General features: G+C 37.4%; 1 protein-coding gene across 1 annotated transcript in view; it reads right to left on the bottom strand.

Moving 5' to 3' along the window:
* Window positions 1-10,449: 10,449 nt before the first annotated feature.
* The window catches only part of LOC5577226 (neuroligin-4, Y-linked), a 214,513-nt gene continuing 200,971 nt past the window's right edge, over window positions 10,450-23,991 (bottom strand). Inside the window, exon 12 of the mRNA XM_021850222.1 lies at window positions 10,450-12,068. The gene's annotated coding sequence lies outside the window, so the exon portion shown is untranslated. The remainder of the gene's footprint in view (window positions 12,069-23,991) is intronic.

Genomic DNA, 23,991 nt, shown 5'->3' with positions numbered 1-23,991 from the left:
ACAAGTGCAGCGAATGAATCGGAATGATCTGATGCGGACGTGTAATTATGTCACACTTTTCTACACCCTGCAAATTGTGTGACCGTCCACCGTATGACGGTGAAGTACGCAATAATTTGTACAACCACGATCATTTATCAATAAATTTTTGATTTGTAAGTATCGTGCCGCTGCCTATAAATTTCAAGCTAAAAAATATTCTACTTGAATCTTCGTGATTTCAATCAACATCGTCAGTCTTAAACTTTTTGGCTGAATGATGTAAAATTGTATATACTAGAATATAAATTGCTATTTTGACACTCTCCCACTTCTCTAATACATATGAGTGGAACCATAAATAAAACTGCTTCTTTTCATGTTGGATAAATACAGTTTATACACTAAACGTCATTATCCCGCACTTAAATTCGCAAACATGCACTTAAACCACACTTATGATGTCACGTTTTATAAATTATTTATTGGTAAAGAAAATAAAATGCGAGTTTTAAAATTTTTATTTCACTTTTTAATCATATAAGCTCAAAAATATTCAAAATCTATCATAATTTGCTTGTATCAGTCATATTCGAAAGTTAATATTAAAATGATAATAAATCTTCGAGCTGTTTAGTTAAATAGATAAAAAACCGAATTTAGTAGTATTCCATTTAATTAGACTAGTCGAGTCTAGTACACGACACTGAAGACGGCAGTTGAGGTCGAAATTCGCGTATCTGTCAAAGGATACAAACTCTAGTGGAATGGAATGCTACTTATTAAAAGCCAAACTTCGAATTTTCAAGTGCACAAGACAGGAGAATCTGACAACAGTTCGCGTTGAAAATCAATCAAATTACTTCCTTGCTGGTGGTGACCAGCAATGGGATAAGTTTTCAACGTGGAGTGCTGTTTGGCTCTCAAGTCTTGTGCTCTTGAAAATTTGAGGTGTGACTTCGTTCTATAATCACCTTAAATGAGAGATTAGTAATGGTTATATATAAATTTGAAAAGGTATCGAAAATAAGTAGTTTTTTTATATTTTTGAGATTTTGATCAAAGTTTTATTTTCCAATGTTATATCCATACGGAGGCCGAGTGCATATAATTGACATAGTTAAGTATTGTCTAGTTAAAAAAAAAAACACTAATACAAACTTAAAAAAAGGGAATGCAACTACATTTGCATTGTCCAATCTAGTGAATCTAGTCGAGTTTTCCTTCCATTGACGGTGTTTTATAGCAAAGAACGAATATTTCTGTAATTATTAACGATATGAATAAAAATACCAATACTAAACAACTTGTTCATCCCAAGAATAATTCAGTATTTATTTATGTATTAAAAAATGTTCGACTGTAATTGAATAAGAATCTCAAGAAGTTGAAAAATCTGTTTTCTAAGTAAAATTAAGAGATAATTCAAAACACATTTATTAGAGAAAATCAAAATATACTGTCACCAAATTTTCTTAAAATGCACTTTAAGATATGCTTATTCAAGTACCGGGAAAAGTTTTTGATTTCACTTGCGCCATTTTGAAATGTTACGCTTGGAAAAGTGGGTGAAAAAACTACAAAAACGCTTATATCTTTTCATATGAAAATTTTAGAGATATGACGTCTTCAGAGAAAATGTGTATTTTGCACATATCTAAAACTCTTCAGAACATAGTAGGCCTGAAAAATTGATATTTACGTTAGTATTGAGGTAAAACCCGATTTTTGACCATAAAGTTCTAAAGTGACCTATATCCAGGGCTGGAAAGCGTCAATGTAAATACAGGGTGTCGCGCGACTTTTACATAGTTGCTTACATCACTGTCATCGGACGGTGAGACAATGACAGAGATTTTCTCTAAATTCTCTTTCATATTTCCGTCACTACGGCCTGTGACGGAATCGCAAACTTGACTATTTTTAGTTAATTATCTGGTATATTTGATGTGTATATCGTTGGAATCAAGGAAGGATATCTACTTAACGTTTCAAACACATTTACTTCCCGAAATTCTTCAAAATAAGATACAAATTTTAATAGTAAAACAACATGAAAATTGCTCTCGTGAGAGCTCTCTCATAGCGACTTGACGAAGTGAGCACATGAAATATAGTTCCGACTTGCGACAGTGAGAAGACTCGATTCGTCAGTGTCGCAAGCCGGTCATGATACCTAACAGCCCTGCCTATATCTCTAAAACTATCAGATATAGAAAAAAAATGATGTTCTACGAAGTTTTCATATTTTCTATAATCTTTAATATTGTAGAACATTTTGTCGCGCTATCTTTTGAAATAAAAAAGTTTGAGAGCGAATTTCGAATGCTATGAAATTTGGCGCTTAGGACACTTTTGCGTATAACGCGCCTTGATCAGACAAACAAATGTTCAGAAGACACCAAAACCCTATCTCTTATATTTTTCACGTTATTAATTTATTCCACTTAATTTCGTTCCGTGGACCAATGTGCAGTGTTGTGAAAAACTTAATTTCTCATAACTCGCGCTTGAGATTTTTCATGCGTGATCGACAAACGAATCTCAGCAGTCAAAAAATCATAGATGAGTAAGCTCACCTTTTTGACTTCTTGTCTCGTATTTCCACAGTTTACTCACACACAGCAAGAATTTATTGTTAGTCAGGTAAAATTATAGTAATTCTTTCTTATGTAAACAACAACATTCGGGTTTCACGAGTTTTTGACGGGTTTTGCGACTGAATCATTTTTTTTTTACGGTTTGAGTTGATTGAGTGATTTTGTATCAAAATCTAAAGCGTGAGATTTGCGAAGCAGATCTCTAATGAGTTTGCTCTCTCTCGAGAGCGTATTGATTGAGATTTGAGTGTGAGTCTATCAACACTGTGTTCGTCGACATTTTTTGGTTTCACTGAGCCTACAGATAAGTACGATAAACGTTTAGTCTTAATTTATCACTCATTTTCAACTTTTCTTTTTCAGGTTGTACTCACGGATTCCCTCTCGAACTTTAACCGTCGTCTTATCCCGCTCATTATCAATCCTTGGAAATAATAACTATATCAAACAAATTTCCCTCGCAAAATAAATTGCTTTTCATTGGATTTGCAATGGCGAGATTGTTCTATTTACTTATGCTTATTATTTATTTTCTACCATCTACATCATCGAAAGGGTTGCTTGCCATCCTGCCACCTACTATTGCTAATAATACTATGCAAACTGTCATGCTTCGGTTTTTTGGCTACCAGGCCAGGCCAGATCGCGTCGCAACACCTCAGCCATACCATTCGGCTCTCCTGGATTTACTCAACCTCTAGCATCGCCAGGTTTACCACGCTTCGTCACTGCATTTACCATCAGCGGTCCTCACGTCCGCCCGCCGGACTCTACCACCCGAGACCTTGAACACCGCCAAGACGATGCCCCGTCTCCAGGACTTCCGATGCTTGCCGTCGACTACGAAGACCAAATCGCCCTTTTGGAACGGTTTTCGATCGTCAAACCTTTTCGACCGGAAGTCGAGTCTAGTACACGACACTGAAGACGGCCTTACAGTTGAGGTCGAAATACACGTATCTGTCAAAGGATACAAACTCTAGTGGAATTTAATGGCATAGTACTAAAATCGGTTTTAACATCTACTTATAGGTATTCTACTAAACAGCTCGAAGATTTATTATTATTTTCGACCGCTTGTTGATCGTCGGTAGATACTTTGTCGTCTATCTTTCCCACATTTGGTCTGCTAGGAACTACGACTGCTTGTATTCGTCCCGCAGTGCCTTTGCAGGAGCCGTCGATCCTCCGCCCACCTTCATGTCTGCACCAGACACCGTTCCTAGTACGAAGTGGTTCGGCGTCGGTGCTGCATACGGGTTCTGGGCATTCCTGGTTTGTTTTCTTCATCTTACCATTTCGTTGCTCGCTCCTCGAAAGGAAGTGGCATTGCCGGAGCAAATTTAGTGTGGTTTAAAAAACTTGCTACTGAAACGCCATCCGGCATGCTTTTGTGGTAAGGCTGTGCATAACTTCGAGTTGCACCGTTCGCACTGGCAAACAGGTGAAAACTGCCACCGCTTCCTATTTCGACGCCCTACCGTGAAATCCACCGGACCAAGATAATCTATGTTGGGACTCGTTCGACAGGGAGGGCTCGGCAGTTGCCGATATAGCACTCTACACTGGCTGTCAAACGTAACAACTGTGGAACAATACAACGCCTCTCGCTCCTTCGTGGGTCTCTTCGATCGTCACTTCTTGTATTGGCCACTATTCTTCTGTCTGGTACAGTAACAATGGTCCGTTGAACCACTCGCTCTCAGTAGATGGTCTTATCCTTGCTTCTTAAACACGTCCACAACATTGAGCTTTAATGGTATCCTCTGCCAGTCCTTTACCTTTGTCAGATTTTGGATCTCGTCGACGCGAAAGGCAACAAACTGTTTGTAGCGGTGTTGATCGGAGTGCAGGTAAACATGATGCAGGAATCCGTCCAGAAGACAGTACGGCAAATTGGGTACGAATACATGACGAATGCAGTTTGGATTATTCGTGTTCCCAGGACCGCACCCATCGGTTCCGACCGGGGAATCGACCGTCGTTGTGCTACACATCCGTATTCATATTCGCTTAGGGGAATGTGGGGCAAGATGAGCACCCGGGGCAAGATGGGCATCCCCAGTTTGTGTCGTTCCTACCGATTTTTTTTTCAATAAATTATTTGGGGTTCTGATGAATATCAATCAATTGATATGATGGCCATAAAATTCAGTTGAAAAATCAACAGCACAACGTAAATATTGTCAAAAATACATAGAAGTCCAAAAATTGACCTTTTCATATAAGATTTGTTCATTTAAAAGTGATATTTCTGTTGCGTAAACAAATTAATTCATACGGTTTTGGCCGTATAGCTATAGAATAATCTTCTGTAGATAATCAGAAGGAAAACTTTTATCAAATTTAAAACATATTTCAATTGTTTTGATTATATTAATAAATTTACACCCTTGGGCAAGATGAGCACCATGTTCAAAATTAACTAAAAGTGTGAAATTATAGAACCACATTTAGCTGAGGGCTTGACTTACGGTATCTTCTTTGCACAAAACATTTTTTCTATAAAATATATAAACAAACAACAAATTTAATCGTTTTTAAGTAAAATCTTAGCAATTTATGAAAAGTTATTTATTTTCTGATAAAAATTTCAAAAACTAAGCTTGCTAAAGATAAATATTATCAGATATTAAAGTTAATATCTTGGGATATTGCACGCATTGAAAAATAATAGTTTTCTTTAGTAAATTGCTTCTTTTTATGGGGGTGCCCATCATGCCCCGCAGTTTTTTTGACCGGTGATAAAAAAGCTATTTTTTAACGTGTTATTTGGAAAACTATTTATCACTTTTCAAAACTTTTAATGGTTGGAGGTCTAAGTAATAATGTAAAAGATAAGGATGGTTACCAATTTTACCAAAATAAGAACGTTTATGTAGGCTTAAATCGCGCTTGTCCTTAGGGTGCTCATCTTGCCCCGCCTGACCCTACATTGGTAAAGATGTGGACTTCCAGCGAATCAACTTTGGAAGAATTAGATAGCTTCAACCACCGGCAACAAGGCTGTCCGCCGCTTCCACAGCTGCCAGGAATTGGGATCGATTTCTTGTTTCAAATCGCAGCCGAATCACCACAGTGGTGTCCGAATAGTTCCCGCGGGTGAATTACCTACGTTGTCCCGTTTGTGTAGTGCAGTGGTGGGTGAAGTTCCCCAAGAAATTGAACTAGGTTCGGAAGAAACATCGTTTGCGCTGGGAAGCATTCCCACGATCATTTGGAGCAAGAAGAGTTGTTAAGTGCTACTGTATGACATACTGTATGACGATTTTGCCGTGAATGGTAAACGGTGACAGCAATCCAAGCGGATCGAAAAATTCCATTACGCAGCTTCTTGTCGGCCATTTGCCTTCTTAGAATTACGGCAATAGCTCCTCGCGGAATGTCGTTAAAACGACAAACTGGTCCATGCTTAGATCCCAGATGACTCCCAAGACATTCTCATTAGACGTATGCTTTTCTTGGCCGAAATGCAACGGCGCCTCCGATTTCTTGTGTCCCAGACTCCGCAGGACTCCTGCTGAATTTAACATCCAGTTCGGATCTCGAATCCTCCTTTTTGGTGGACTAGTCGTTCCTAAGAATTGTGAGGCGAATTTTTCAGCGTTCCGATTCTTAACGAATTGGGCTGAGCAGGGAGAGCTCGTAGACCCGCACGTCGCTATGACCATGACGTAGACACCGCTGAATCGCTGTTTGATTATCTTCGGCGCGAATCTCCAACTGATAGAACTTTTCATCCGATGCGGAGACATTCACCTACGGTGCGCTAACCGTGCACCGCAGCGCACTTCTCAACTCACGCTAACCAAGAGGACACTGTGATCCATTACGAAACAGCTTTCGCGTCGCAAGACGCAAGGTCGCCCGACAGTTGCTCCCTGGTGATGGTAGCTTGCCCCACAGTAGCGACGCTCAGTTCTGAAGGTCGGTGCTGCGAGGTGGGGCTTACTGCACGTGGTGTTTGCGTGATTTTGTTTAATTCCTTCTATTTATTTTACAGGCACTCCGTGCACTTGGCCGATACTGTGACGAGTGTCATAGTGTTTCTGTATACACTGATACAGAACCTATTTTTAACTTATCTCTTATTTCTATTACGCTCTCGAGAACACATCTACCGAGAAGGTAGAAAGGAGATCACTGCTGTTACTCTTGGTCCAATCCATTGTCCATATAGCCATTAGGCATTTCACGGCAAAATTCGCTCTCTTTCGCTCTTCAACAAAACTTGAAAACAATGGTGCCAGTACCTGTCAACTTTGACAGGTTCCTTTCACCATTGTTTTCAGATTTCCCGAAGGAGGGAAAGGGAGTGATTTTCTGATGACGTCACCGTGCAATGGGCAATAGTCCATTGTATTATGGTGGGTCTGTTTGCCGTGCTTCCATGTGGTTTTGAGGTGTATTGCCTACGAAGAGGGTCACTGTGTCTCAGTCACCATCCGATACTGACGAAGGATGGATGTGCTACCCAATACACGATCCTCCATGCGGCGTTTTCTGGTGGCTGGACGAGGTTTTTTTTTGCGGAGAGGCTAGAAATCGAACCCATGGCTTTCCGCTTATAAAGCGAAAGTGTAACCTCGAGGCTACGGAACCGGGCTGTCGATCGGCAGTGAAATAATCGAGGTGCTTTCGGGACCCATCTTGAAACACGGACCAAGACTATCTTGGTCACGAACTATCTTGCGCGCATGCCAATGGTCGGCCTCTGGAGCACCAAAGGCTCAGAAAACATAATGTAGCATTCATATTCAATCTCACAGCATAAAACTAAACCCTATCACATCACATAGTCACATTCCAGAACTTTCCACAACTTTCTTTTTATTTGCATAATTGAGCGACGACCTTCAAACGTTGCAGTTTTTTTCTGCTTTCTTTTTATTGTTGTCATAAAAGACCATTAAAGCAAAACACCCCGCAAAAGCAAAAGCAAAGCACCGACAACCTTGACCATTTTCTTAATGATGATGCAAGCGCAACTCAACAGCTGCGCGACACATTGACACGCTTAACCCTGACGACCGACGCATCACGCTGGCTCTGTGTTTTAGTTATACCTACCCTTTTTGTAAACTAGTTATAAAACAGTCAAGCACCAGAAATACATGATTCATTCTGAAACGCATCGTACTTCGTGTAAGTTCTTTTTTTTGGTCACAAAGCCTTCTCCGGCACCATGCCACGATTATAACTTGAGTTGTGCGGGATTACGGGCGCGGCTCTCTGCTCGTCTCTCCATCCCCGGGTGTTGCAATCGCCATGCGGCTGCTGGGACCCCGGCACCGTACCGCAAAATACCGTGAGTGTGCAAGTTGTAACCCGAAAGATGGTGAACTATGCCTGATCAGGTGGAAGTCAGAGAAAACCCTGATGGAGGACTGAAGCAGTTCTGACGTGCAAATCGATTATCAGAATTGGGCATAGGGGCGAAAGACCAACCGGACGGTTCAATAGCGAATACCAGTACAACTTCTCTATTAAAAAATCTAACTCAAGAAGAAATCATTGTAAAAAAATGTTATGTTTTAAATATCCCGAAAATCGTAGAGTAATCCTTGAACTTCTTGGAATAAGCTCCTGGGTATAAGGCTGATGCAATTCTAGGAGAAGCTTGTGGAAGAATACTTGATCGATATCTTGGATAACTGACGAACATTTTGAAGTGAACCTTAAAGATTTTTTCTGGGATATTTCTCGAGAAATTCTTCAAGAATCTGGAGATAAATTGTAGAGTAAACTCTATATGAGTTCTGAGTGAAGTTCATGAGGAATTTTCTTGCAGAAGTAATGGGTGGATCTCCTGAATGCCGGTTCTTCAACTTCAGCATTTTTATAGCTTTACTGGTAGGGCCGTACCGAAGTGGACTGAAGGTGCGGTGCGGATAACTGATAAGAGCTAGGTTGAAGAGAACCTTGATCACGGGATAGTTAACAATTGTTTAGGTTGAGGTCTCAGATAAGATTAACTGTCTTGTAAATTCGTATTTTGTTCGAGCCTAAATTCCTGTATGAAATCTTAAACAAAAAAGATTTCCTTTAGAATTTCTGAGCTTAAGAGGAGAATAACCATCATCGTTTTACATGTTTGCAAAACCAGTTTTTCGCTCAAAATGGAAGCAATGTTCATGAAAATTTATCATTGCATTACACTTGTTATCTGTAACGTAGTGATAGATTTTCATGGGGATTTCTTAAAATTTGAACGGAAAACATGGTTTTTCATTTTTGATGATTGCTGATGATTGAATGATGGATTCTTGAGCCTAAAACACGTTTCGTCAATCGCTTGTTTGGTGTCTAGGATATGCTTCATGAATGGATCTATGACAAAATGTTTCAGGATGTAGTCTGTTTAAACATGGCCAATTTGCAGTAGAACGTTTTATTACTCATGGACATGTTTTCATATTGACAAACGGATCGAATGAAAATAAACGAGACTTTTTTTCCAATCTGTTAATTAGGCTTTAGGAAGGGGAGAGGGTTTAAGATTTCTTACGCCTCATACAATTTATATTTTATTTATATACAAAAAATCTTATCAGGGGGGAGGAGGTTTTGAAAAGTCCCGAAATGGACTGCTCCTTAATGGGCTAATAATACTTTATACTGTAATCCGGGGGCAAATTGATCACTGGGGTGAATTTGATCAAGTCGTTACCAAATAGCATTTCCTTTCAAGGATGCTCAAAACTTCGTTGGCATCAAAGACATTCAATGTGTTCCAGTTTATAGATGTCTAATGATGATTTTAAACTATTTTATTTTTATTATGATCAGTTTTGCATAGAAATGTTCACAATTTTTGAAGGTGTTAGCAATACTGTTGGAAATGTCGGTACTAAACAATCTGCTGGTGCCAAGCCTGCATGCAAACTTTGAGTGTAAAAAATGTTGAGTAAGCTTCAGTGCGAACTGCTGAACTAATTTTTGAAATCGTATACCATAAAAAGAATAGTTTTTTTTGCTCATAAAACCGTTTAATTTTGAATAACGTGCTTATTTCAAGGAAAATTGCATACATTTAGGCGTATTATCCAGATTTACAAAGTTTAATTTTGCAATAAAATGATGATATTTACTAGTTGTTAGAATTTTGACATCATTTTCGTATTCAGTAGACCAAAATTTAGTAGATAGGGAAATTTTGCAATCTAAAATATGCTTTATTACATAGTGATCAATTTCGCCCCAATGTTTCATTTTCAATTTTTGATATTAAAACTAATTTTATGATATGTTAAATTTTATTTCATGAAAAATCGATTACATAAGCTGATAGAGATCAATAAAGTACTGATTTTACCGAAATAAATTTTACAATTTTTGAATTCCAAACGATAGCATTAAAAAAAGTTGTGAAATAATGATCAATTTGCCCCCGGATTACGGTACTCATAATTAGGCCTTCTGACTTACAATAACCAATATCCTTGAGTGATCCTTCACATGGAAATGCAAATTATCACTGCATCATCGCTTCTCATATTCCACAGAAGGCAATTTTATAATTGATTGTTAAGCGGACACATAAAACCCTCTTATCCGATCCATCCAAGGCACTCGATAAATTCATCAAAAGTGAAAAGCAAGAGTCCCTTTTGGGTGGGGGATGAGAAAATTCAATTGAGTAGAGTGCACATAATGATAATTACTCAGCGCCGGCCAAACCGCTTCAGAAGCACACAAAAGCGCCACGATAATTGCGGGATCACAATTCATTGAGTCAATTAGAGCGAGAGCGCCAAAGTGCCATGCAATGCTAATTAATGCAGTTAATCCTCGGCCAGGGAGAAATGTCCGATGTAAAAGTGAAAATAGTTTCGGATCCAATGACGGAGTGCAAGGCGATGGGCATTCATTTTCTTCATTTTCGTTTATTTCCTTTTTTTTAAATAACTTTCTGTCAATTTGTGTTTTGTGTGAGTCTCATACATGCTAGAAGTTTTCTGTGTTTTTAACTTTTTCGATTTCCTTCTCAGTGTGTTCGTGTGAATTTGCCTTTTAATAGTTTCAATTAGCTCATTAGAGGGACTGTGCTATGTACAAATACAGAGGGCATGGTTTAATATCATCCAGTTTTTATCCTGTGGATTCAGTTTCTTGTGTTTGTAATTCTTTTGGGCTGTGCTGGATTTTCCTTGGCTTAATTCGTTTTGCTTTCTTGTGACTGGGTTTGGTAGATTTTATCAATCCAATTTCGCCTGCAGAGAAGACTTCAACTACATAGAGGTTTCATTTTTTTTTCTTTCTTTGTGTGCCTAGAATTTCATTCCGGTAGAAATCGGAAAAATAAGTTTCGAGTGAAGTTTTTTCTTCGCTCTTCTTTTATTAATAGCTACTTATAGTTAAAAAAGGATAGAGAAATTTCCCATCCAAATGAAGAAAACAAGTTTCTTCATTTTCTCTAGTGTTCACTTCCTCGCATTATTCTAATGAAGTTTTCTTGCACTTCTTCGTCAGCACTACATTAAACTAGTCCTTATTTTCGCCTTTAATTAAAATATTCATTTCCACGTTAAAGTTTCAGTCTTAAGAAATGCTATAAAATCTGTGAAAAATAATAATTCAACAAACTCTCGCTTGCTCTGTGATCGCTTTCTCTCCTACTGAACATAATCTTGATTGATGGGTTTTATTGTGCATAACACGATTAAAATTTTCCACTAATTTTTTTTCTGCTTTGACGCTGTTTTGTTGAACTCAGCGAAAAACTTCTGACGGTTCCTTCCACCCTAATCAAAATGTCCTAATTTGTACGATACGAGTTTCATCCGAGTTCTAAGTATCCTAGAAAACCGTTACGGATCAAATAAATCATGTAATGCTTACCAAAAAATAATCCTTCAGCCTGGGTTACCAAAAAAATGAAGCTCAACACAATCCACTTTGAGGATTTTCTGCGTCAAACCCTCTCTCGTCATTGTCATCACAGAAATACTTTTTTTTTACTAAAACTCGTCTGTTTGCTGCCCAACCTTCGTCCAAAAATATAACAGTTGAAATGTTTTCACTTACACCACATCATCAAATAACATATTTTCCCTCTTATCATTCTTCCTCTCGTTTTTTTCGCTTACACCGTAAGAAGAAGTTCATTATGTACAGGATCTGGTTCTTATTATTATTTTTCCTAAAAATTTATGACGTCTTTTGGTCCTATATTCAAACAATAACGGTACATAATACTTCTGCCGAAAACATGCCATCATCAATCATTCTTCCCGATAACAATGAAGAACCCTTCGACCGCACCCGAGGAAACACGAGCCGAACCAATATCTCGGAACACGAGGGCGATGGCTGCGAAGAGATGGCTTGGCTGACTACCGAACCGTTGTTGTAGTCTTTCCTGCCATTACGGAAGAATTTCGCCTCTGGGGGGATGGAGAGATGGACAGCGGCGTGCTCAGATCTATTGCGCATAGGGTGCCAACGGAAGACCACAGAAGATGTCAGAAATCAAGGAAGCATGACCAACTGGGAAAAGAGAATAGTAATTGTATAATAGGTTATGTGATGTAGAATTCATTGTTAGTACTTGATAACAGAGTTTCTTGTCGAAACAAGATCAATCTGTAGCTAGCGAATTGACAAACTAAGCTCATTTCTCCCAAATAAACATAGAGTGAGTGGTTCATGAAAAATTGTCCTATTTTTGATTCCAGCATTTTCAATGTATAATACTGCTCGATGAAATATATGAAATTTATTGACGGTTTGTTAAACGTGTTAATTAAGCTATTTCCTTTCATGACTATTCCGATTGATTAACTGCTTCTCTCATGTCCAGATGTTAATCAGCGTAACTAAAGCATTTTATTATGTATGTAAATAGGCATCTTACTCAAAATTTTTCGAAAATGAAAACTTTAATTAGGAAATATTTTTTTGATTTGCGAAACTCATCACATTTATGCACAATCATCCAAATATTTTTGGAAAAAAAGTTTTCAATCTCGAGCATTTTAGATGCAATTTGTCACACAAATATTTTTTGGTTCATATTTAAGCGATTTTTCCTGCAAATACTAGGATTCTTTCTGATTCACGCTTGAATGGGAGAAGACTTGGAAAGCGTGTTCTAACTTTGGTAGGGAAGGTGTACAAGTAGTCGCAACTAAACTAAACGAAAGCTTTACCCGTAACGCTGGAAGATCACCTTTTCGTGGTGCGTTACGGGGTAAGATCTATCAATTTGAACCCTAGTCTCATCATGTTTGTCGGGCTAGAGTAATATGTTCTTTTAATTCAAGGATTCGCGGTACAAAGTCCTTGTTACTGGAAACAGTTTCTGAGACGGAGTTGGTCAGTCCAGAGACTACACTTGAAGCCAGGATAACAACATGAGTATAAACTCAACAAGAACTATTAAGTACGGGTAATTCAAGGACTCACGTGAATTGTGATTACTAAACAAATTTTCTAGCTCGATTCGATTTTGCTGCTAGAACAAAGTCCCTTTTTTTGGAGTATTTTTCTGGGACTAAACTAAAAGCAAAACAAGAATGTGACTAAAGTTCCGTTGCATGGTCAAATATCAGTAGTACCGATTTGTTTCCTCAGATTTATTAAATCGATTTTGTTTGCTAAAGGGCGCGCCTTCGCTGAGATGTAAGTCTCTATGAAGGGTTTTAATAGCGGAACCTTTTCATCACATTCGATTTTTATCAGTCTCTGAGGAATCAAAACAAGAACTGTATAGAAATCGATGCTTCATTACCTATCAATGGAAATGGAGTAATGCGACATGCATTATACACTAAGGATACGGGTGGCATTATAGATCTAAAAAATGGTCGCAGTGACGTATCCGAAAATAGAAAAAAATATAATAAGAGTAAATCAAATTCATCTATTGTTACAGCATCACGTTTAACTTTCAACTAAATATGCTTGAATGATACGTGATCGTGTAAATTTAAAGTGCATTCGATTGAAAAATAAGCGATTTGGCGTTGACATTTCAGTTTATTTTGATGCTCCAAATATGTGCATGAAAATAAACTGAAGTTTACAACAGCTGTGTACACTACCCGTCATAAATACGGACTCACTAAAATAAGTAGGGGAAGAGGTGGTAAAATGAACACCTTAAGGATTGTGCGGAGGGGTTGTCACTAAATCACGACAGCAAACATGTTTTTGTGGTAATGTAAGCTTCAAGCTAAAAAGTTCATTTTTATTAACTGATAAGCAAAAAAGGATACAATTTACTTACGATTTTAGTGCACATTTTATAGAGTTTGGAAGGATCGTATTGATAACCCTCGTGAATAGGCGTTTGCTACAATCGCATTGTACATATTAGTTTTTAAGTTCAATTAGGCCTTATTTTTATTGCTTACAGTGGACTTCAAATCTGACCACTAGTTTTAAGCACGAATTCACGATTTGGGAAAAGCTTAGTGTAAATAGTTTTAGAATTAGATAGGATAATATAGTTTTAATAATTGCTTCGATATCGTAACCACGTCTCATACGGAGGAAAGTAGTACCATGATGACTTGCATGTATACAAATCTCCTATTGCTTCGATATTTCTTCCATTCCACTGCACACTGGGCCAGGAGCAGAATTTAGCCAGACAAAACCTCTAGCGCTTTAGGAGTGCATTTTTTCAGTTTGGTGTCAAAGGAGACTTATCTTGAATATGTTTGTTCTTTAATTTGATGATAAAAGTTAGTTGGAAATTTCGCCGCATAGGGGGCGCTGCGATGCAAACTTTCGCGTCTTCGGCAATGTTTCAGAACGTGTAAAAATATGACAAGTTGTCGAAGACACTAAAGTTCTAGGACTTCAAATAACAAAGTTATGGTATAAAATGTGTATATCACTTAAATTTTACGTTTTTTCTACTTTTTCTTGTAAAAATCGTAATCTGTTTCATTTTAAAAACCATGCATCGCTTAATTTCGATAACATGCATGTACTGTGTGAAAAAAATCTTATTTTATATAAATATTTGAATTTTTGAACAAATTATTGTAAAAATATCATAATTTTTAACATAACTTTACTCAAAAAGTTGCAAATTTTTGCAAAAACTTATCAATGATCCCAAATACGCTTTATTTCATCTACCAAATGTCAAAGTTTGCCGGATGTATATTTTGATATATTTGAGATATCTGAATTCCAAATAACCACCTTTCTCATATAAATAGAATAGACTTATTATTAATTTTATCATTGTACTACAGTGAAACCTCCATGAGTCGATATTGAAGGAACCATCGACTCATGCAAATATCGAGTCATGGAACAGCAATTCTTTGGAAAGCTGCTTCTTGGGACCATCATAGTAACCATGAAATTATGTTTTTAGTATGGTTCCATGAGTCGATATCGAGTCATGGAACATCGACTCATGGAGGTATCACTGTACAAGGTTGTTGACACATTGCGTCTGTCAGTTTTATTAATCAAATACTTTTTGTTAGTCAGGTGTTATAGTATCTAGATATTTTCATATTGTTGTGTGGCTCTTTTGTCATCTCCAGCAACTGTCTAATTAGAACATCGCTGTAGCCTGCTATAATTATTTTTTTACATCCTATTGTGACCGTGTCGAAACAGTTCTCTCTGACATAAATCACAATTAACAAATCACAAGTATCAAAATAAAAGTATTTGATTAACAAATCTTAACTGACGCAATGTGTCAAAAATCTTGTAGTGTAATGATAAAATTAATAATAAGTGCATTCTATTTATATGAAGAGATGGTTAATTTGAATTTAGATATTTCAAATATATCAATATATAAATCTGGAAAACTTTGACATTTGGTAGATGAAATATAACGTATTTCGGAACATTGATAAGGTTTTACAAAAACTTGCAACTTTTTGAGTAATGTTATGTTACAAATTATGATATTTTTACAAAAATTTGTTCAAAAATTCAAATATTTTTATATAAATAAGATTTTTTTCATACAGTACATGAATGTTATCGAAATTAAGCGATGCATGGTTTTTAAAATGTAACATTTAACCATTTTGATGTAAAAAGTAAAAAAAAAACGTAAAATTTAAGTGATTTACACATTTATTACCATAACTTTGTTATTTGAAGTCCTAGAACTTTGGTGTCTTCGACAACTTGTCTTATTTTTACACGTTCTAAAACATTGCCCAAGACGCAAAAGCTGTAGCTGAAACACTTGAATATAAAGTGAATGAGAGAAACCTGAAACACGCACATAAAGTGATTCAAGCATGAATCACTTGAAAATGAAGTTAATCAGCCCTAACAAATACGACATGAACCACTTAGATATGAAGCGAATCAAACATAAATCACTGGAAATAAATCCTAAATCTCTTGAATATGAAATCAATCAGACCTGAATCACTTGTACATAAAGTGCATTAAACTTTAAACATTTGAAAATGAAGTGGATCAAGCATGAATCACTTGAATTCATTTGAACATTAAGTGAATCAAACCTGAAACAGTCGAATATTAGTGAATCAGATAAGAATAACTTGGATATGGTGCGAGCTGCGGGTATGAATCTTTTAAATATGAAATGAATCAATCCTGAGTCACTTGAACATGGAGTGAATTACCCATGATTTTTTTTTACTCCGTATTCAAGTCAAACCTGAATTAGGGTGACTTGTTGTATTTTCGGCAGCTTTGTTCTCTTCGTCTTGGGTGGTTTTCTAAAACATATTGGGCTCAAATTATGCACCAATACTTTCACCATATAAGTGCATCTTACTGCCGAATTTTAGAAGTTAAAATCGATAAAAACCCCCCATGACGAAGAGAACAAATCGGCCGATAATACGTAAGTTCCCCTACTTGAATATAGAGTGAATCAAACTCGAAAGACATGAATATAAAGAGAATCAGACATCAATCACTAAAATATGAAGTTAATTAAACTTGGACCACTTGTATATGAAGACATTCTGACTTGAATAATTTGAATATGATGAATATGAGCCCTGACTGAACCACTCGCACATGGAGTAGGTTATGAATCAGATCTGTTACTCTCGAATATACAATTGATCAGACCTGAACCACTTTAATTTAATATGATTCCATCCCTAATCACTTCAACTTCCAAATGCCAAAAGCTTTCTGAACAGCATTCTAGAGATTCTATCTTATCAAGTTCATAAGGTTTAGGTATCGTCATCCCTCCAGAACCAGAGTAAAAGTTGGTTTTCATGGCTAATTTGGACCGTAGTAAAATCAAAAGATAAAGCTAGTATAAAGCACTCATTTGAACATGATCAACAGCACCACATGGTGGAAAAATTTTAATTCAAATCGTTTCCCGGATGCCCTTGACTTTCCGAACACTTTGCCGAGGACTTAAACTCTCTATCTCATCTGGCTCAAAAGAAAGAATTAGTTTCACATATTTAATTAAATATGCGTACTAGTGCCACCTAGTGACAAAATTAAGAACCAAACAGTTTGCTATTCGGATGTCCTTTGATTTCTGAATATCTTTGCCAAAGACTCGAACTTTCTATCTCTTGTAGGTCACAAGCAAGAACTAGTTTAGAATGCTCAATTTTTCATGCTCACAAGCGCTACATAGCGGCAAAATCTCGAACCAAACTGTTTGTCTTCCGGATGTCCTAGACCTTCTGAACAACTTTGCTGAAGATCGCTTCTTTCCAAGTCGTAGGGCTCTCGAGATATAGCAATGTGAATTTACCTGTTTTGAGGTGATGCTAAACTTTTTGGGGCTGATTCAATATTAAGCTGAGTGTTGCAATACTTATTTTATTATTTAAGTCAGTCCGTTATTATGACGGGTAGTGTATGTATTAGAAGAAATGATAGCTATTTTGGAGAGTAATGTTTGCGTATAATAACACATCCTTGAAGTATGCATGCTTTAGAGTACTTGAATTCCTTTCGGATTCACGCTTGAGAAGGAGAAGATTTAGAAAGCGTGTTCTAACTTCGGTAGAGAAGGTGTACCCGTATTCGTCACTAAACTAAACGAAAGGTTTCAATCCAGGTTTAGCAGAAAAAATATAAGAACTGGTCAGAAATATTGTTTTTGTATAGACAATTGGGGTGGCGAATACTAGACCACTTGCACCAGCAATCGCCATGTCTTAAATTACGGTTCTTGAATTCGCCACCTACGTTGATTTCTTATGTACACCGTGGCAAAAATAGTTGCAAAGGAGAAAGATTTTTAAGGAAAGTGATTTTTTTTATTTTCTGTGCGATTTATGAGGTTTTATTAATGTTTCCGTCTCATTTTAAAGTGATTCGAAGACCGCCTAATTTTTTTTGCCTAGTTGTGTCGTAAAACGGGATATTACACGGAGTGGGGAATACTGGTACTATGGCGAATATCGATACACCTACCCTAGTCAATTTATTATAGAAGATACCTTGTGGTTTCATCAATGTGGTGTTAGTTGTGAGAGGAAAAATGAAAATTGAGGTATCAAAACACCAAAATATACCTTTCTGAAATTTTGATATCCGTTGCACACAGTATTGTTCTATGTTGCCTGAAAACTGCGATTTTTTGCGCTTTTGGTGATATTAAAGTTCAGACATTGCACTATTTTTCCATAATTTCTCAATTTTTAAGCGTCGTATTATTTTCCACCAGAGTTTGTGTTTGCTATATTTTTATCAGCAAAAAAATATTATATGACATGGTTCTTAAGAAAAATATCAAACTAGTTGAATAAAATAGTTTTTTTTTTTGGCTAGTGAGCCAAGAATTTTTGTTTTGCGCATAGCTCAGTAGACTGACCACTTAGAACGATGGCGTCTTCGGCAAAGTTGCTCAATATCACAAGGGCTAACATTATTTGAGCCGAAAGATTCGAAATTTTGCCACTAGGCGGCGCTAGTGAGTAAAGAATTTTTGTTTTGCGCATATCTCAGTAGCCTGACCACTTAGAAAGATGGCGTCTTCGGCAAAGTTGCTCAGTATCACAAGGGCTAGCATTATTTGAGCCAAAAGATTCGAAATTTTGCCACTAGGCGGCGCTAGTGAGTAAAGAATTTTTGTTTTGCGCATATCTCAGTAGCCTGACCACTTAGAAAGATGGCGTCTTCGGCAAAGTTGCTCAGTATCACAAGGGCTAACATTATTTGAGCCGAAAGTTTTAAAATTTTGCCACTTGGCGGCGCTAGTGAGCCAAGAATTTTTGTTTTGCGCATAGCTCAGTAGACTGACCACTTAGAACGATGGCGTCTTCGGTAAAGTTGCTCAATATCACAAGGGCTAACATTATTTGAGCCGAAAGATTCGAAATTTTGCCACTAGGCGGCGCTAGTGAGCATGGAATTTTTGTTTTGCGCATAGCTCAGTACCCTGACCACTTAGAAAGTTGGCGTCTTCGGCAAAGTTGCTCAGTATCCCAAGGGCTAACATTATTTGAGCCGAAAGTTTCGAAATTTTGCCACTAGGCGGCGCTAGTGAGCCAAGAATTTTTGTTTTGCGCATAGCTCAGTAGACTGACCACTTAGAACGATGGCGTCTTCGGCAAAGTTGCTCAATATCACAAGGGCTAACATTATTTGAGCCGAAAGATTCGAAATTTTGCCACTAGGCGGCGCTAGTGAGTAAAGAATTTTTGTTTTGCGCATATCTCAGTAGCCTGACCACTTAGAAAGATGGCGTCTTCGGCAAAGTTGCTCAGTATCACAAGGGCTAGCATTATTTGAGCCAAAAGATTCGAAATTTTGCCACTAGGCGGCGCTAGTGAGTAAAGAATTTTTGTTTTGCGCATATCTCAGTAGCCTGACCACTTAGAAAGATGGCGTCTTCGGCAAAGTTGCTCAGTATCACAAGGGCTAACATTATTTAAGCCGAAAGATTCGAAATTTTGCCACTAGCCGGCGCTAGTGAGCATGTAATTTTTGTTTTGCGCATAGCTAGTACCCTGACCACTTAGAAAGATGGCGTCTTCGGCAAAGTTGCTCAGTATCACAAGGGCTAACATTATTTGAGCCGAAAGTTTCGAAATTGTGCCACAAGGCGGCGCTAGTCAGCAAAGAATTTTTGTTTTGCGCGTAGCTCAGTAGTCTTACCACTTAGAGAGATGGCGTATTCTGCAAAGTTGTTCAGTATCACAAGGGCTAACATTATTTGAGCCGAGAGTCTCGAGATTTTATATATACGTAGGAACCGAGAGAAAAAGTTTTTTTATAGGATTGATTTATCGTTATGAAAAAGATGGTTTATATTTTAAAAATATTCAAACAACAGTGTCGTGTAACTAAAAAGATAAGGCCAGTCGTAGTTATCTCATTAAGATTGTTAGCGAATGGATTTCCCAATTTATTTGTAATGACTGACATTCCAACCTAACTTGATTTCTATCCAAACCATACCTTGGAAAATGTTCAAGATATGAAGTTCATGCAATGACGAAATAGAAATAAACATACATATTTTTTTCTTTGGTTCATATAAATAGCTAACGATCACTTAGTTTAGTAGTAAACGGCTCCTCACTCATTCTCATATCAAATAATTGATCAAAAATTCTTCCAATCCGTCCAAAATACTAGGATACTAGCCACACTTTTATCCGATTGTAAGAATAATGTATATATTTTTCTCCAGGCACTTTTACCTAAACGTGTCAATGCGAGGGAAATCGATAGCCTAGTGTCATACTGAACAGCTTTGGTCAGGCTACATAGCTATCCGCGAAACAAAAATTCTTTGCTCACTAGCGCCGCCTAGTGGCAAAATTTCGAAACTTTCGGCTCAAATAATGTAATTTTTCTAAGTGGTCAGGCTACTGAGCTATCCGCGAAACAAAAATTATTTGCTCACTAGTGCCGCCTAGTGGAAAAATGTCGAAACTTTCGGCTCAAATAATGTTAGCCCTTGTGATACTAAGCAACTTTGCCGAAGACGCCAACTTTCTAAGTGGTCAGATTACTGAGCTATCCACGAAAAAAAATCCTTGCACACTAGCGCCGCCTGGTGGCAAAATTTCGAAACTTTCGGCTCAAATAATATTAGCCTTTGTGATACTGAGCAACTTTGCCGAAGACGCCATCTTTGTTAGTGGTCAGGCTACTGAACTATGTGCAAAACAAAAATTCTTTGCTCACTAGCGCCGCCTAGTGGCAAAATTTCGAAACTTTCGGCTCAAATAATATTAGCCCTTGTGATACTGAGCAACTTTGCCGAAGACGCCATCTTTCTAAGTGGTCAGGCAACTGAGCTATGCGCAAATAATAATTCCGTATCAGAATGACCACCACATGTCAGCCCTTGAGCTACTGAACAACTCTTCCGAAGACACCAACCTTCCAAAACATCAGGATTCAGAGATATCATATGTTACAAAATTTTGCATCCTTATCCCTCATGGTTCATATAGTGCAAATCAGAAAAAGCGCCCCTACCGGCCAAGTTCTCAACTAAAAGGATGATCCTCAACTCCTAAATGTAGATCGTACTTAGCACTGAAACTTCGCCGAAGACAGTACTGTGCTATCTCTTTTGGCTTACGAGATATTCAACGACACCCTCAAAGTGATGAAATCCCATAAGCCCTGGGTCTCCTATAACGTGCACTCCTATTACGCCCCCCAACCATGTGTCTAATAGGAGACCTGACTGTAGTCAAAAGATATCGGGATCTCCGCCGGAGTTAATCCAGAAGGTCACTGGGTCAGATCGGGTGAAAAGAGTGCTGCTCCTATGCCTCTGGAGGTAGGCGAATTTCAAGTCACAGATAATTTCCGGAATCGGCTCCAATGTGGCCACGATATCGTGAAATTTGAATGAAATCATACCCAGCCAACAAATGTGTTCACATAACAGAAATTCAACTTAACAAAGTGAATGCTTAAATGGAAATAAAAGATTGTTTAAAATGCATAGAATCCCTCTATTCGTACTAATATGGAGGCCATATACGTACACCAAAAAAATTCAATGTGGTTAATACAACTTAAGATGAATTCGTTCGGTGCTCTCTATGATTTCGTATGTAATATTGTTTTGCATTTCATATGACTTTGCTTTAACAAACAAACAAAAAATTAAAAAGATAAAATGAGTAGGTGTTAGCCCCCATGCAATAATCTTCAGATCGCTAATCATATATGCTACCACTTTGCCTTTCAGTCACTGTTGAATGGCTCGGATATTTGGCAAATATAAATCCAACAAAATTGCTCAACTGCACGTGGTACTTCTACCTCATCCATATTGCCACCCATGTTCAAGATAATTTGTCGTTGGTACATTTTGTAAATACATTAGATATCTTAAATGCAAAACACTGCTGGAACACAATAAACTTAATTGAATGAAGTTATCGCTAATACTTAAAAAAAATGTTAAATTGGAAATGCATGAATTCTCTATTTGCACAAACATGATAGCATCCATTCAATTTGGACAATTCATTATGGTCAATACAATTCCAAACAACTTGATTTAGCGTTTACAATAACCAACGTGCATGACTGTGTGTTGCAGTTTATATAACTTCGTTTTTACAAACATTGCAAAGTGAAAAATCGTGAATCGAGCCGCAAATTTCTGTCCATCATTCCGTCAGATTTCAAAGTAATATAAAAAGTGTTCTTATTAGATATTAAAACGCTGGAGGATCTTTTTCTGTGTTATTTAATATATTCAACGAAGAAAGGTAGGCAACCTAGTATGCAGCTGTAACAGCAGTATTAGACTGGGAAACAAATACGGTTCGATTTGTGACTTCAGTTGCTCCTCCAGTACAGCCAACTCGAAGTGAAGTAATTATTAAAGCAGCTAAACAGAAATGCTTATACCAAGTGATTTCATTGTGTTTCTGTAAGATTTTCATGTTTCAACAACCAGTAATCAATTTATTCATGAAAAGGTGTCTCATTTACGGTCTGTGTCTGGTTTTGAGATGCATCCGACGATGTATAATCTCCCCCTGTATGATTTTATATTTACATGAGATGAACTCATATCTAATATCACATTGAAGATTACATTAGAATCAAATCAAGTAAAGGAGAAATCGTAAGGGAATGACAATATGAAGTTACATATTTTGTCAAATGAAATTTCAATTGGACAAGATGCAAATTCTAATCAGATCAAATTACTGGCTCCATAAACAATTTCAATCAATTACATTTTGCATCATATCCAATTCCAACTTAAACTTCACATTTGTACAATTTCATATTAACTTTCTTATATAATCTCTGGTTTGCTGGGTATCAGCGTAAACCTTTTAAGAAACGATTGAATTGGATATCCATGTGTCCTATATTTGATTGATCCTACTAATTACCATTTTCGAGTCCTCGGAACGTCAAATTTACGATAAAATGGATAATTTGTATCTAAATATTTGTATCACATTCTTCACTAAGGCCTACACGGATTAAGCAAACGCGGATCAAGTTGGAAAACAAACAAATCAACAAATAAACTATGCAAATTAAAATACTATTTTGTTATCCAAAGAAAAACGTGCCCCTGTTGCCATTTGCCTACCGACGCCAGCGTTATCTAGTAACAAAGCACAATCTGGGTGGAAGCCATTGCAAAGCACCTTGTATCGAAAATTTGTTTCCACCTTTCTTGCCAAGGATTTTGCACATTTTCCACTCTCGCTGCCACAGCGCTGCCAATCCTGCTTGAGAGATACGGTTCTCAGCGTGTAACCTTGTGCTCGTTACCTGACCTAGCTCTAGCTTCTGCCAGCGCCTGCTATCAACGTCGCACAGTGGCCGCGCTCCATACAAAAGTTGGCCAATAGTACAAATCATACTAAAAACCTCTTAAGGTGACACGGGAGACCGTGTTATTTTTCTCATATTTTGTCTCACTCTAACAATTATGGTCAAAATTTAGCGGAAGCAAATCTCTAGATTTGGTAAACCGATGAAGCTGAAAATTTTATGGGTTGTACACTACATATATAGAATATAGTGATAAATTTTTCGCATCGAAATATGGAGTAGTAGATGGATAGGGTGATTATAATGACGTCTCGTGCGGCAAAAAAATACAATCTTTAAATATTAATTGATGGAAATTATTGTTGAGAAAAAAAGCGAAATCATTAGCGAAATTAGAAAACTATCATACGATGCCAAAATCAAAACGTACACCAATTGATATAAAATTTTCGGGCGTAGTTATTCAATACTCCAGAAAGTAGGGAAACATCAGTTAAAGAATTTGCAAACTGCATTTTTTACTTTTCTTAGGGCCACTGTGCATCGTCAATTTGCTGGGAAGCGCTTTCTGAGAGGCCAAAAGGTTTATTTGGGCAATTATGTGTTTGGCTGGGTTTCTTCGCCCAGATGAACCGGACGCAGCTTGATGGAAAGCAATTTTGGCATAGTATTGCTTCACTTTGTCGATTATTCCGAACATCCGTCCATAAACGCATTAGCAGTGGAAAGAGTGATT

Source organism: Aedes aegypti, chromosome 3 (genome assembly GCF_002204515.2).
Source record: "Aedes aegypti strain LVP_AGWG chromosome 3, AaegL5.0 Primary Assembly, whole genome shotgun sequence".
NCBI lineage: Eukaryota > Metazoa > Arthropoda > Insecta > Diptera > Culicidae > Aedes > Aedes aegypti.
Note: the sequence above shows the minus strand (reverse complement) of the source record. Positions and strands in the feature narration are given on the sequence as shown.